The sequence below is a fragment of the Pholcus phalangioides genome, unplaced genomic scaffold, assembly GCF_987345545.1.
Source record: "Pholcus phalangioides strain wild (caught in Gottingen) unplaced genomic scaffold, Ppha-v1.0 ptg000028l_1, whole genome shotgun sequence".
In the NCBI taxonomy this organism is placed as follows: domain Eukaryota; kingdom Metazoa; phylum Arthropoda; class Arachnida; order Araneae; family Pholcidae; genus Pholcus; species Pholcus phalangioides.
This window is the reverse complement of record NW_028301618.1, coordinates 5,985,877-6,000,776: the sequence shown is the minus strand read 5'-3', so window position 1 is coordinate 6,000,776 and position 14,900 is coordinate 5,985,877. Positions and strand designations below refer to the sequence as shown.

The window sequence follows — 14,900 nt, the reverse complement described above, 5'->3', positions numbered from 1 at the left end:
CCACGGAAGTGAAGCCTCCCTCATAGCAGAAGCGAGGATAGCGTCGTATTTCCCCAAAGCTGCATTAAGCGGCTGACTTTGTGTTTTCCATAGGACGGACGAATGAAAATACGTGCTCCTCATACTCTATTACACCATGATTTTCACGTTGATGATTACGGAGAAGGAACATGGTGACGTGCTAACCACCGACTTCTGGCACAAATTGCAACCGTAATTCCGAGCGATTCCCCGTATTAGAATAGGTACTTGGTTCTAACGTGTCAGAAGAGGTATTTGGCCCTCGCCCTGATAAGCATGGCCCCCACATCCTGTAGCGGGGCCCCTAGGCTGGGATCTTTTGCGGGCCCCTCGGACCGACTTTTAACGGGCCCCTTCTGTAGTTCATTTATAGCGTGAAAAAGCAAAAAAAATTATGATAATCATCCCGGGCCCCAGGACTAGAGCCCTGTCAGCCCCCTATATGTGGGGGCCATGCTGATAAGGGCCGTTTATTTCTATCATCGAATGACATAACGGGGACGGCAATAGTAAAATAAATAGCAGAAAACAAGAAGAGGACGACAAGAGCAACTAAAAAAATGGCTGGAAGAAGTGATTTTCTTCGTCCACCTTCAATTCTAAAAGTCTCTGCGCCAGTTTTAAAGCAACCTCTCAATGCTCTCTGATTTTCCATCATTGTGATAATGATTCCAACGAGGTGAGTGAGTTTTGCATTCTAAAAACATTGGCAAATTATAATTAACGTGTATATTTGTATATTCGTAAAGTTAGAATTAGGGTAATATATTAATTAATAAGTTAAATATATTATTTAATTTAAGGAAATTATTGTCGCGTGAAATGAATTTGCTTGCAATGATTGTTTTTAATCAGTTTAAATTTCTTAGACTTTCGAGTGCATCGCACAGACCCGGGTGGAACAGTTTTGGTGTAAAGTCGGGTTTTCCTAGGAGCAGGTTCCGCAGCGTGATAAGCCGTACACTCACCAATAAGAAAAGCAGCATGACTGTTTTCCTATAGAGCGCAATACACCTCACGACAGCGCTTTACTTAGGCCGTGATTGGCCGACTGCTTCTGGAGGAGTTAAATGCGTCGTGCGTTTTGCCGATGTTCTCTTCACTCTTGTGTGTTTTCTTTCCCTTTCCTACAAACTGGATTATGCACATGAAAAAGTAGCTGATGCCAAGGCCATATACCCCAAAGCAAAATGTTTAGCACTGTTCTGCAACAAGCCCTGAGCTGACTGGAAATGTTCCCCATACATGTAATAGTGTGTTTTTTGCACTTTTTCTTAAAATTCTTCCAAATTGTTCTGCTGTTGCGCCAATTGTTCTGCGACGTCCTTTGCAAATTTTGCCACATTCTGTTTTGGGGGCCATATACTATATCATAGCCGCCCTGATCTGATACGCCACGCTGGGAAAACACAAACGCGTAGCATGATTATGTAACATGTTTCTACCGGTGCAAAATGGTCTAATTCGGTTCACGTGGTGCAAAAAACCTAATCCTAGGAAAACCCAGCTTAGACCATTTTGCGTCGTCAGAAACGTGTTACATAATCGCGCTACACATTTGTTTTCCTAGCATGGCGCATCAGATCAGGGCAGCTATATTATGGCTACTCTGTCGTCTCCATGTTCCGGTTTGAAGGGAAGGGAAAGAAAACACAAGAAGTAAAGAGAACATTGGCAAAACGCGCGGCACACAACACATTTGACTCCTCCAGAAGGAGTCGGCCAATAACGCCCAACATAAAGCGCTGTCGTGAGGCGTATTGCGCTCTGTAGGAAAACAGTCATTCTGCTTTTCTTATTGGTGAGTGGATGGCGTGTCACGCTGGGCGAATCACGTTGCACGGGAAACCTGCTCCTAGGAAAACTTGGTGATTTTTCGCGCTAAACATGTCCTACAACCCCATCAAAAGTCACCAAGGCCATCAGACACTATGGACGGCGAAAAAAAAAAATGGCCAGCATAGAAAACAATAACAAAAACCCATTCAAATATGAAAAATATCACTGAAACAGGAGAGAAATATAGTATAAATAGGATCTGGATTACGAATGATTTCTGAATTAATAAATATATATGTGGCTGTGGCACTATTGAGCCCCAGCAAACATAATATCGCTAAGACTACACATCTAAGGTTGGTCCTGCATGTTGTATAAATAAGTATATTCTATATGTAAAAAATTAAAACCAGGACTCTGTATCGTTTTTATTTAATCTGGATACCCAACCTTATGGGACAATGAAAATGGGTGAAAAAGCAATATAAGCACTCTTCTTGGTGCCATTGATGCCAAGAAGTGCTGAGTCTGCTGTAACACCGCGAAGGAGAAAGGGATATTAAAAAAAATCTTTTTTTCACTACTCACCTGTTCCCCCCCCCCCATCCTCCACTGCGCATCAATAATCCACGATAGAAATAATCCTTGGGGCACATACAAGTGAAATAAGTATAAGGAGATGTGAGCCAAAGAGGGAGGAATTTATACACCCATTTCATAAAATTTTAGGACCACACGTCCTCGCAAAGCCTTTTCGCCTCAACAAAAATATCTCATTTGCATACTCATGCGTTAACAAATAATAAACATCACAAGGAAAATATTGCATCGGAAATGTGGCAACATGACACAATCCGGAGAACTGATCAGACTCTCCCGACTATGTAAACAAATAACAAAAAAAGAAATGAAATGTTCCGCCGGAGGTCTGCAGCCCCTCGCTGAAAACAAGTGAGTCCAACTCTATGTTTTCCATGTAACGAGACTTGCAATAAGTTCCCTGGGAGGTCCCTTGATGAAAGCAAATATTTTTCAAGACAAACTTTTAAGCCTCGTCCAACTTACACGGAATTTGGAACCAGACCTCTCCACGAAAGTAGCGACATCATCGTCATGAGGGAAATTCCCCATTTTAATCACCATGTATAAAAACATCTCATTTTTTCAGTCACTTCGCGGGGCATTTTGTCTGTTTTGGCGTTTGTATATTTTCATAGTAATTTTGAATTAACCATATTAATCAATATTGAAAAAATAATGTTGCTTGACTGCATGGGTTTTACTGCCCATAGAAGTAAAAAAAATTATTCTGGGCAATTTTGATTGAGATTATAATTATTCTTCGCTCCTAAGAAATTTTGCTCTAGCACCTGAATTTATTTTTTTATTTCTTATCGCCTGCTGTACGGAAATTGCTCGAATAAATTATGAGTTCAATTTCTAGATGTTTTTGTGATTCTCGAACTAGTTTCTTAAAATATGCTTTGTATTTTTCAGATCCATGCCTAATTAATTAACTTGTTATAAGGAGCTGCTGATTAAAACCAAGCTAGACAATAGCTGATATCCGATGAGTTCTTGGCTTGCTTCAAAGGTTTGCTCGAGTTGCAAGAATTTCAGGGACACTATAGGGCAATGATACTGCTTATGAATTTGTTGTACACTTGGGAAGCATATTTTCATCACTAGAATCGCCCTCTAATGGCCATTCTCGCTGTTATTTATGTGGGTGTGGAACCTCCTTTACCGGCTCTTTATTTTATATTTTATGTGGCTTAGAAAATATCTTTTACTTTGTAGGCAGTTTCATTGCTATCGCTTTGTTGAATAAGTCTGTAGCGAGATAAATTATTGCTTTCCTGCTAAGGGACGATATCTTGCGAACATTTAGGATGATCTATTTCTTTGCAAATGTACAGATATGATTGCCCCCAATTCTTCTTATATTTGCCATTTTTTAAAAGTCGCAACTTTATAAACCACATTTTTCAAAAATATTTATGCTATTCTCCAGACTCTGTGATGTAAGATGCAAATGCCACAGACGATGCATAATCTATAGCAACTCTCTCAGTGCATTACAAGCATTTTGTTCCTTAACATTTATTCATACCATTTTCATGAAATAAATTATCTTGAACATCACAGTACCACACTTAAATTTTACTGGGCCATGTTGGAATACCTGGCAATGAGAAAAACACTGCAGCTCAAACATCTAACATAAACAATAGCCTTTTGGTACCTGCCAGTGACCACTTCTCAATCCTCTGGGAAGTGATGCATCGCCGCTGGCAGGAGCACTAGAATAATCAGGTAAATTATGCATGCCACTAAGCCCGCACTTGACCATTTGCGTTCAAGCTGCAGAACTAACCAAAAGGAGGAAGTCTTGCTCGCCCGGTTGCGCATAGGACACAGTCGTATCTTTTCTTACAAGAGTGTAATAAAGTGTTCTCTAATGCTTTTTTTACATTGGAACTCTTTTCTTTCTCTTCATCTTTGGACTTTCTCTGCAGGATGACAATATTGAAGCAGGCATATAGGCAGGACAATTTGGATATAGGGATGGAATTGCATCATTCTGCAGTTTAGGGTGCTTCAAAGGCACAGTAATTATTTTTAGATTTTTCATCAAAACATCTTGCTTTCCTAATTATTTCATTTGACTTGAAATGTTAACTTGCCTACAAGACGAGAAAAAACCTATAAACCGTAATATTTCATAACATTGACCAAATTCGTACATAAAAGAAAATCTCATTTTGGGACATCAAGGGATTTTGCTTTATATCAATATATTTAATCTCATCTCAAGACAATTATAGGGGTTTAAATGTTTTGATTATATCAGACGTACAGAATCATTCCTCAAGTTATTTTATATAGAGATCAATCATAATATACATTGGCAGAAAATAAAATTTCAACACTAACAAAAATTAGTTTAAAGGAATGAAATTTAGGCAAAGCAATTGTCTAGGTAACATTTATTTGATCAAAATTTCAAGGTCACAGATTAAAGTAAGCACGATAAGATTCATTTCAAATGTGGAATGGTGGTATATTAACCACTGTAGTTGCCACGATTGTGAATGCAAACGTGCATGCATTGTGTCATACAGGTGCCGTATGTCATTTTGTGGGATTGAGTTCCATGCCTGTTGCATTTGGTCAGTCAAATCAGCAATGATTAATGCTGGTTGTGGTTGACTCTGGATTGACTCTTGGGACGCGTAACAATGGTGTCCTGCATCGTGGCTGACGAATAGTACACTAATCAAAATTGCTGAATGCATAGCACACAAGTCGGCATCATATCATTTTTCCACTTATGAAAAATGCATCAGGAAGGTAGATTTTGACGAGCAGAAGTTCTGAAGCTTCTCAGATTAAATTTTGATTAGCTTTCCATATTATCATAAAAATAGTATAATAACGCTTTCCTGCGTAACCAATAAAATTTGACTTACTATAAATAACACAAAAGCGTTCTTACCCTACTACTGCTGTAATTTTGAAAACTTCTTTTGATAGCGTGCATCCGTTTGAATTTTTGTTCTGATGAGGGGAATCTGAACACTGCAATTTTCGGTCCATTTCTGTAATTGCCCCGACAATTCGGAACGACACACGTGAATGACATCAAAAATGAACATATACACTTATATATGAAAAAAAAAAAACAAAGGCGGAAAAACCAGGCAATCCTGTCTTGATCCTTTCCCTTTTTTTAATTTGAAATTCTTTCACCCAGATTCGAATAAATGTAAGACCAAGACAAGGGGGTTAACTATTTCATAAGACGAAGAGAGAACAACACAACACTTCAGTGAAATAATAATCAAAGGTTTAAGTTGGAAAATATTTAATTTTAACAATTAAAATAAGACCAAGGTTATGCATAGATCACGAACTTCTTTACAAGAGTTGACTTACATGTGGTTGACATGGTGGTTTTAATGTCCGAAGACGACCCGCAGGAGGAGACGATTTCCGTGTGTATTGTTGCGGAAGATGGCTGAATCTCGAAGAGGTGAATACGGAAGTTTGTCCATAATGAAGACGGAATTGGTTTTCACACGTACAGTGACGGTTAGTAATCTTTTTCTCCTGCTGGTAGGAGCAGTAGCTGGGCTACTATCGGCCTCTTGGAAGCCCTTCATTTCCTCTATCAGCTTAATTGATGATTTGGTCATTTATCCAGGCCCTCCTGCTATATCATACAACTAATACATTTGCGTTATTTACAAAATCACAGGAGTTGTGAAAACCACCTTGCCAGCAGTGTGATTATTTTCAAGCCTTTTTAAACCATTGACTCAAAATTTCAATCGCAAAACCTCCAATGGCCCGAAGGCCTCCAATTCGACAGCAGCATCAAAAAATTATATCAAGATAGTTTGCATTTATAAATTCCAATTACCAGCGAGCGAAATATACAACTAGCCCATAGTATGAAAAAGTATCAAGTCAGAATTTCCCTAGAGGGTATGTTAAAAAGGCCCCTTGGCGAGACAATTATATAAAATGCACTGGGTACAGGTCCTGAAGGGAATTCAGCGTTTTAATTTGGAGAGGGGGAATCTCAAGGGGACCGTTAAGACCTTCGGATAATTTCTTCTCGCCCTAATCACACCCCTGAAAAACAAACATTGAAGAGATGGTCATGGAACCAATTGCGTTGCAATACGCAATGCAACGGAACCTCTAAGATAGTGTGTGGATTTTCTGGTTCCCAAATTCGGCAGTTGTATTGACTGCACCATTCAAGGGAAAATGTGCTTCGTCTGTCCAGAGAATATTCCAAGACCATTCTGAATTGACCTGAACGTGAGCTAGAAACTGCAGTGAAAACCGAAGTGGAGCGTCATAATCATGTGGAAGCAACCTCTGCACAAGTGAAAATTTGTAAGAATAATATCGGAGGATATTCCGCATGATCTTATGAACAGTTAAACGTGCCCTATGCAACGCCTGTGACACTAGTGAAGATACTGAGTCTATAGAAAAGTGTTTCCTTCCTCTTCCAGGACGAACAGCCAACGATCCTGTGGTTTCAAATTTCGTTATCATACTCCGAAGGCTTTTAACATTCATTGAAGTTTTTTGAATCCTCTTCCAAGTCCGATATTTGCGGAATTGCTGTTTTGGTAAAGGAGTTTGACCAAGAAAGCACGATCTCGTAAACTTATCGTCATTGTGATCAGGAAACAAATACATTCGCTGAGATCTTGTTTCTCAGGGTTTATAACAGCTGCTGCGTGACATCACATAAATTTACATGTTTACTACAGGTATTCAAAGTGAAACGCCCTCTAGTGGTGCCATGTGCAACTAATTTTTCCCCCGAAACAAATTCCCATCACTTTATGAAGTCCAAAAAAATTTCACATTCTGATGAGTGGTTTTGCCTGTAAGCTACTTTAACATAAGGTCTTTTAATTATGGACGCCCTATATTTTGTAATGTAGACTCAATAAAAGATTTTTTCTTTCAAAGTTCAACCCCCTTGGGCAGGGTTTCCCGTGGCAATTGACGATAAACATTAAAGACCGTAATTTTTGACTTATGTTCATGGAAAATATTTTTTAAACCAAAATTCTCACTAACAAACGAGGTGGATTCCATATTCAAGCCGATGGTGGCTAGTATGACTACGAACATGAACTTTGAAACTAGTTTTCCTCATCCGTTCCAATCACCACAGTATGACTCGTTCCTTGGAAGAGACTGGTGTTGAGGATTTCTTAAGTAGATTGTTTGCTGGACCAATCGCCTTCGGCGGCATACGGACTGTGGAGCTTAAAGTACCGATGACTCGTCCGTTCAGAAGTTTCTTCGCTATACTCATCAGATTAGTGCAATTTCTGAGACCTCATACCTTAGTGTAGGAAATCGGACAAATCAACTCGGTGCTCCCTACGCATGCTCTGCTTGTGAGCGGATGCTTATAACCAGGGTAAGGAGAGATAGAAGGGACCTCAATGCCCTATGAAACCCAGGGTGATGGAAGATTTTGAGCCTTTGAAGGGTAATGTTCAAGGGGAACAGCGTCGTTTGACCCAAAATAGAACAGCGTCGTTTGACCCAAAATAAGAGAACAATAGCTAGACACGTTTCGGAACTGTATGAAGTTCCTTCTTAAGTAGCCAAGAAAAATTGAAAGATAGCGAAAAGGCAAATACTCTATATAGAGGAAGATACTCGTTGTTCAAGACGGTCGAAATGAAATGATGGAGGGAAAACTTGTGCCAGATTTTTGAGAAGGGTGGTATTCGTTGACCAGTTGGATTGCGTTTTGACAGATGTGAAATGATTTGTATAAGTCCAAGTCAAACAGTGAGAGGCATTTCTGTATAATTTTGGCTGATGAAAAGTCGATTATGGTCAAAAGACCAGCAATGTTGGACTATGAAGTAGCATTTAAAGTCTTTATTCCCGTATTTTCGTTTAGACGGTATTTAATAGAGACAATGTCTCATTCAAAAGGTAATTTATTTCCTATGAGAGAGAGGGGTGCTGTATTTTTTGGTCAAACTAACTTCATATACGCCGCTGTACACAGGACTCTTAAAATTAAGGAATAGTTGCAGAATACATTTGTAAAAAATTCCAGCGAAAAACAGGTCGTCGCATAGCAAGGACATCATCTATCGTAATAGCTCTCCTGGGGTGCAATGCGTGAAAAACATAATTTTGTTTAAAAAAATTACCTTTCTACATATTTTGTAAAAAATTAGATGTATTCATTCAATATTTATTTAAAATAAGTTTGTGTTTTTCATCATATGTTAATGGACATGAATATGCACAAAAACCAAATGATTTCAAATGGAAGACAAAAGAAAAAATTACAAAGGCGTGCACCATTTTAAAGCTGATCAGGAAAATATTTTCATTGCTTTGTTGTGTCAAATTTTTCAAAGAATTCAAATTTTTTGTTCATGTATAATCCACGTTACACAGCACTCTAGTTTCATAACGTACAGCTTTACAAAGAGCACAGCGTCTTGGTTCTTATTTGATTGGCAGACGGTCCATATTTCTGAGTCGACCCCTCCCCCACGTTTACATCTGGAACGTGTGGCTTGTTTTTTATTGCCACATTCACTGAAGAGGGTCTTTTTTGCTGTATACTCCCAGTTGTCTCCCCTACTTCTGAAATGTTTTATAGAATTGTCCTCACTTTTATTATTTAAGAAATGTGACTTGAACAATGAATTTACTATATGAACGTCAAGAAATGAAAGAAAAATTTACTGTCCATTTGGTAGAGATTTTAAGATCATCAAAGCCTATAAGTTTTGGATAAGTGTGTGTGTGTAAATTCTTTCCGACCTTTATAATTGCGGCTTGAGGCGCAACTTGCCCGTTTTTATTAAGAACTTTCTGGCTTACCGCATCTTTCAGATACGGATCGGAAGCACATTATCAGCTTCCCCAAATTCACGTACAAGGTGTACCTCAAAGTAGCATTTTAAGTCTCAACGGGAGTTACACCCTGTTGTCTGTTACTGGTGCACTTAAAGTGGATGATCGTATCAATCAAGGAATATGAGGTCATTTGAAAGAATTACAAACCGCTCCTCTTTCTTCGCTGACAAGACTCCTTTGCACTTTCGTCGGCGGTTAATGATGATCCAAATATGTTCCTAAACAATCGTCAAATACCAATTGTTGAAAAGACTAAATTATCTTCGGCCGTAAAAACCTCATGTTGCATGAACCTCTTGAAGACCATCTCTTCTATATCATGGGGAGCAAATCGTAAATCACTCCCTCACTTATATAAAGCTCTAATAAGATCGAAGCTTGAAACGACTCCATTATATATGGGTCAGCCCCTCAGAGCTATCTGAGTGTGCTCGATCCATTTCACCATACCGCCCTTCGGATTTTCTTTCTCGGCGTCTCCAATCGGGAGTCTGTATGTCGAATACAATGAGCCACTGGCGTCATCAAGACGCCAGCAACTTACCTTAAAATATTACACCGAAATAGTCTACCAGATCATCGTGTCATTTTCAATCCCTCATAGATTTTTTGCTAGATGTCCTTCATGTGTTCCATCTTACGGTCTCCGTAGAACTAATTACATATAAACGTCAGTCGTGTGGCACCATGGGAGCAGTCTCTGCCAGATGTCTCTCTATCATCATACTCTAAAGCCACCACAGCAGATATCATATATCGGCAGATATTCTATAGGCACAGGGGTAGGTACAATGGGTACTTCCCCATATATACTGACGGCTCTAAGAGCCCTGGGCATGTCGGTTGTGCCTACATCTGCTGTGAGGAGACATCTTTCAAACTACCTGATACACGCTCTATTTATTCGACGGAGCTGTACGCTATCCTTCAAGCTCTCCGTCATATACGGCTCAAACGCCACTGACGATGCATCATTTATAGACTCTAAGCTCATTACAGGCGCTGTGTTCCTTCACTTTTCACTCGTCCATTTATTCATGAAATGCATCGCCTCATTCATCATGGTACCGGGCAACGGAAAAGTAGACACCGCCGCTCGTACCACCAACATTTACAATATGGTGCCAATTATCTGTGGGCGGGTTACGCCCACAGATAATTGGCAACTAATTAAAGACTATGTTACATGTGCTCACATTTACTTTCGGCCAAATCGTAACTATGTCTGGCCCATCAGGTTCAGGTCCTGGGGCATTCGCCGGATTCATCAGGACCAATTCAATAGGGAATGCAAATCAAACAATACAGAAAATTTTCAAAACTTTCAACTTGGTGAAATGAATATTTTGTAAAAACATGTCTAGTAAAAATGGGCGATCGCTCATGAACGGCTCTTTTTAACTCTACAAAGTCCAACACTCACTCCCGAAGATGGACGAGATGAGTATGGGTATGCATTATACTTGTGAAGGGTGAAGATCTCGTCAGGTGGAAACCTGAAAAACAAGTCCAGGGCTCATAGAAGGGTAGGGAGGATAAAAGATTAGTCATAACTTGGACGAGTCTGTTTTGAAGGAAAATAACCGGCTGTAAGTCCAGACATGGTCCACGCTCTGTCCCAAGAGGGATATAAGCGTTTTACCCCAAGAGGTTGGACCACGCTGGGGAAATTTTTTTTTTTTTTACCAGTTACGCAAAGCGCAAATTGAATCGCATGCAGCGTTCGTGAGTGGGCGGGACCAAAACCTTCTAGAGCAGAAAGCTTGATCCCGAGATTCGTAACGTCATCGAGAGCAGTACTCGAAACCCATCTTCCCTGTAAGATCGTTTTCCAGCAGCACCACACACTAACGCCGATGTGTTACATATTTGACCCACTTTGCTATATTTTTTCTCAATGTTATAGAAAAAGAGACATGAGCCAACGAGGGTTCTCGAGAGAGTTCCGCGAAAAAGCAATGCCAAGTTAATTCGTCTCGGGTGCATATTGTTTCCGGCAGTGAAAGTGCTTGCCATGATGCAGTAACCATTCTTGACAAAGTACTGAAACTTTGACTTCACGTTCGGAAATTCTCTTGAAAAAGCATAAATTGCTGCTCGTTCAAACTCTCGTACGTCTGTTGTAGGATTCCAGCCTGATCTCAGTTGTTCAAATGCTTACAAAACATCGTGATCATTTTCTTCCCTCCCGTTTTCCGTCAAAACGTACGCCACGGGGAAAATTTCCGAATGTGCAGTATAACAATGAAGAGCAAGGGAACATTCTACCCTGTCTTAAATGTTTTCGTCCTCTTTTCAGATTTCTTATAGACGGAGCTTCAATGCCACCTACTTCTGGAACTTCTTTAATAACATCAGCTACGAATTCACTCGTAGAACACTGCGAAGTTGAGGCTTGAATCCTTTAGTTTTTTTTCTTGCTTTTGCCATAGCAACTCGGCCTTTAAAATTTGTTTATGCCATTCTCTGTATGCAAATGTACAGGTAACCCTCATAAACCAGCATATCATTTCCACGTTTGGTTTTACAATGTTCCATGTCTTTGCCAACTGAACAGACCGAGCACGACTAGGCTGTCGCTCGCGTGATTTTAACTTACTGCCCCGAAGGGCGTGGTCGTGCTGGAGAAAATTCTGAAACTAAAAGGAAGAAAAATTTAAGGTTCCTACTATCATGTGATGGGAAGGGAGTTCAAAGGTTATAATAACAATAATCGCTGAAGCCATGAATTTTAAATTTAGTCAGTAGTTTTATAATGTGGATACCCACTGAGGCGGCATTTCTGAAAATTATTCCCCTAAAGGGGAAGGAGTCATAAGGCGTTCAAATGTTATATGAAATCATCGAGTAATTTTCAGATTATGGGATGCGTGGATTTGGTAAAGTGTTCATTATTTGCTTTTGTAATCAGCACAATTGATAGCCATCTTTAAATTTGATCTTCAATCCTCGTTAGATGCTGTTCTTGTAAAATATTGGGAATACTGCTATGGTGTTGAACCAACTGCCGTTGTCTGTCACTGGCGCACTTCATGTGGATGATCTGTTAATATCATATCAATCAGTGAATATAAGGTCAGCGGAGGGACAATTACAAACCGCACTCAACAAGATCAGCAAGTGTGCTCTTAATAACGGCTTCTCATTCTCCTATGACAAGACTGTCGCTATGCACTTTTGTCGGCGTCAAGACCTACACGATGACCCACAGATATTTCTCAACAACAATCTAATACCTATTGTAGAAAACATTAAATTCCACGGCATCACATTTAACAAAAAACTTACTTTAAAACCTCATATTGCGCTATCCCCCATCGCTTCATGGCTTTATATCAGTCGAACGCAATCCCTACTTTCCGGCCTCTTACACCGGAGGCGTACAATTCATTTTTCACCCCTCATGAACTGACGACGGCCTTGCAGCGAAGTCCTGAGTCTGGAGCACATTATGTGGATGACTACACTACGTACACACCTTGCCTCTTCCATAGGAAGTGGTAGTAAATTGTCTCAATTGCAGTAGGGAACGGTTTGAAAAAATTAATAATTTCACTTTAACTTCTTTTCCTCTTAATTTTTATTAATAAATATTTAAACAATCATCGCACTGTTGAGGTTGATGGTGACTACCGAGACAGGCCTTGAAGGGCGTGGTGATGATAAGCTTACAGCTGAAAAGTGCGAGATGTGTGGCCTAGATGTTGTCAAGGCACTTCACGGGGCCAATCATACAAACCTTGGTCAGCTTTCATTAAAATGGAGCATTGAACCGCTCTCTGCGCATCTTGAGAAAAGTTTGTTTTTGCTGCCGCGTAATTAAAAAACGATGAAATTTCATCATTCTCTGCAGGCATTTTCTTCAGGTTTGAAGAAGCACTCTTCAGCATAGAAAATGCACTGGAAAACATTTCTGTGTAGGAGTCTTCATTTTTTCGTTGAGGAGGTCTCTGAAGGATGGCCATTTCCTGTGGTGGAGCATATAGGTCTCCAGCCACAATGTATTCCACCTCCAGTTCTCCAACAACATCCAAATATTCCTAAAAATACATATAGTGAGAAACCAGGAGTTCATCCTTATTCCATATAAAATAAAGCTGTGAATCTTTTATTTGTGATAAGTAAATGTTGTATATATTCAAGTCAAATTGTTTTATATTCTTTTTCTAGTCCTGCTGAAATATGCATTTTGTGTATGGTTTTTATATATATCAACACTCGGAATAAAAATATTTCTGCCACAGAAATTGTCATTAGCTCACTGTTTTCAGTACTATATTATTGCGAGAACACTTGAATTGTTGGAGGGGATATTCAGCTCATAAACAGAAAATCAGAACCATAATAACAATTAGTGCGTGCTGATTGGTTTAACAATCAACAGATTCAATATTACATCATTTCAATTTTTTTTTTGTTCAAGAATTTAGGTGGCCCACGGTGTTCATTTCAATGTTTTCAATCAACACACAATCGAGATAAAAAATAGAGGTAAGCGTTTAAAACTGTTATTAAGTGATCATGTTACTTCAAGTTAGGATTATAGAAATTCTCTTTAACAAAATTACCTTTTCTCTGGCTTTCTCTCTACGGCAGGAGGCCAGCAGGCTAATTATTTTGCACTTACACTTATCTGCTGGTTGGCCCATGAAGCAACTAATTTTTCCATGCATTCTTCTTTGAATTCTGGCGAGGGTCCCATAACAATGTCTGTGTTTTATACGTCTCGATGAGCTGGAAGCAATCTTCTTCGGTCCATGTCATGATCTGACCATTAAAAACGAAGACGAGGGGGAAAAAAGGCTCTAGATAGGCTCAGAACGTACAAACACGCACACTGATAAAGACGCCGTCCAAACTGGAAGGAATTCCTTTTTTGTTCGTCGAAAAAACCGACTCCAAGTGGATTGGTTCAAACAGATCAAGTTTATTTACAAGATTCGTTAATCGTTCGCAACACCGTGCAAATTACTGAATAACCGATTGCGAACGCTTGCATTGCACGATCTGCGCGCTAGTATATACGCGCCTTAACGTTGATTCGTCGGCGGTCGATCATCCAAAAAGAAAATTATTTTTCCCTATGCAGAAAGTCATTTCTTTTAATTTTCCCTTTTTTACGTCACGTGATCTTAAGGTTGGAGATGAACAATCATTCCTTGGTAGCGGTTTTCGGATTATTCTTACTCAAGATGATTAATGGGAATTTTGCCTGTTGTACATAGTACCGCCCGAGGTTCTTCATGTAGATTCCTAAAAAGTTTTTTTCGAGGGGTTCTTTCCTGTTAGCACACAAATTAAATCCCTAAAAAGTTTTTATTCTAAGATATTTTTTGAACACTTTAGCTGTAAAAAAAAATAATAAAACAGTAAAATGCAGTCATTTCATGCGAATCAATTTATTTACATGAAAAAAATTTCTTACACAATATACACTCGCAAATATATCGCTTATCACGGGGACATAACGTCTTTTTTCTCAGAGCAACTGTCTGCAGCCTATGGTTTTCGGAGGAGATTTTCATCATCTTGTTTTTCATGGAGGTGTGTTTGCGTAGACAAGTCAGGTAATCCTGATGTTTAAGCTCTTTTTTTTACAACGGCGTGAACAACCCCTCTCGCTGTCTTCTTTTCTGCGACTGCTGTTATCATCGAATACATTT

General features: G+C 39.4%; 1 long non-coding RNA gene and 1 pseudogene across 1 annotated transcript; one reads left to right on the top strand and one right to left on the bottom strand.

The window, feature by feature from the left end:
- The first annotated feature begins 9 nt into the window (after window positions 1-9).
- LOC149067827 (uncharacterized) lies at window positions 10-4,273 on the top strand. The gene is made up of 2 exons (XR_016195267.1): window positions 10-700; window positions 3,298-4,273. It is a non-coding gene; the product is annotated as an uncharacterized LOC149067827 (long non-coding RNA).
- An 8,671-nt stretch (window positions 4,274-12,944) lies between these two features.
- Window positions 12,945-14,081, bottom strand: LOC149067826 (uncharacterized; annotated as a pseudogene).
- Between the last annotated feature and the right edge of the window lie 819 nt (window positions 14,082-14,900).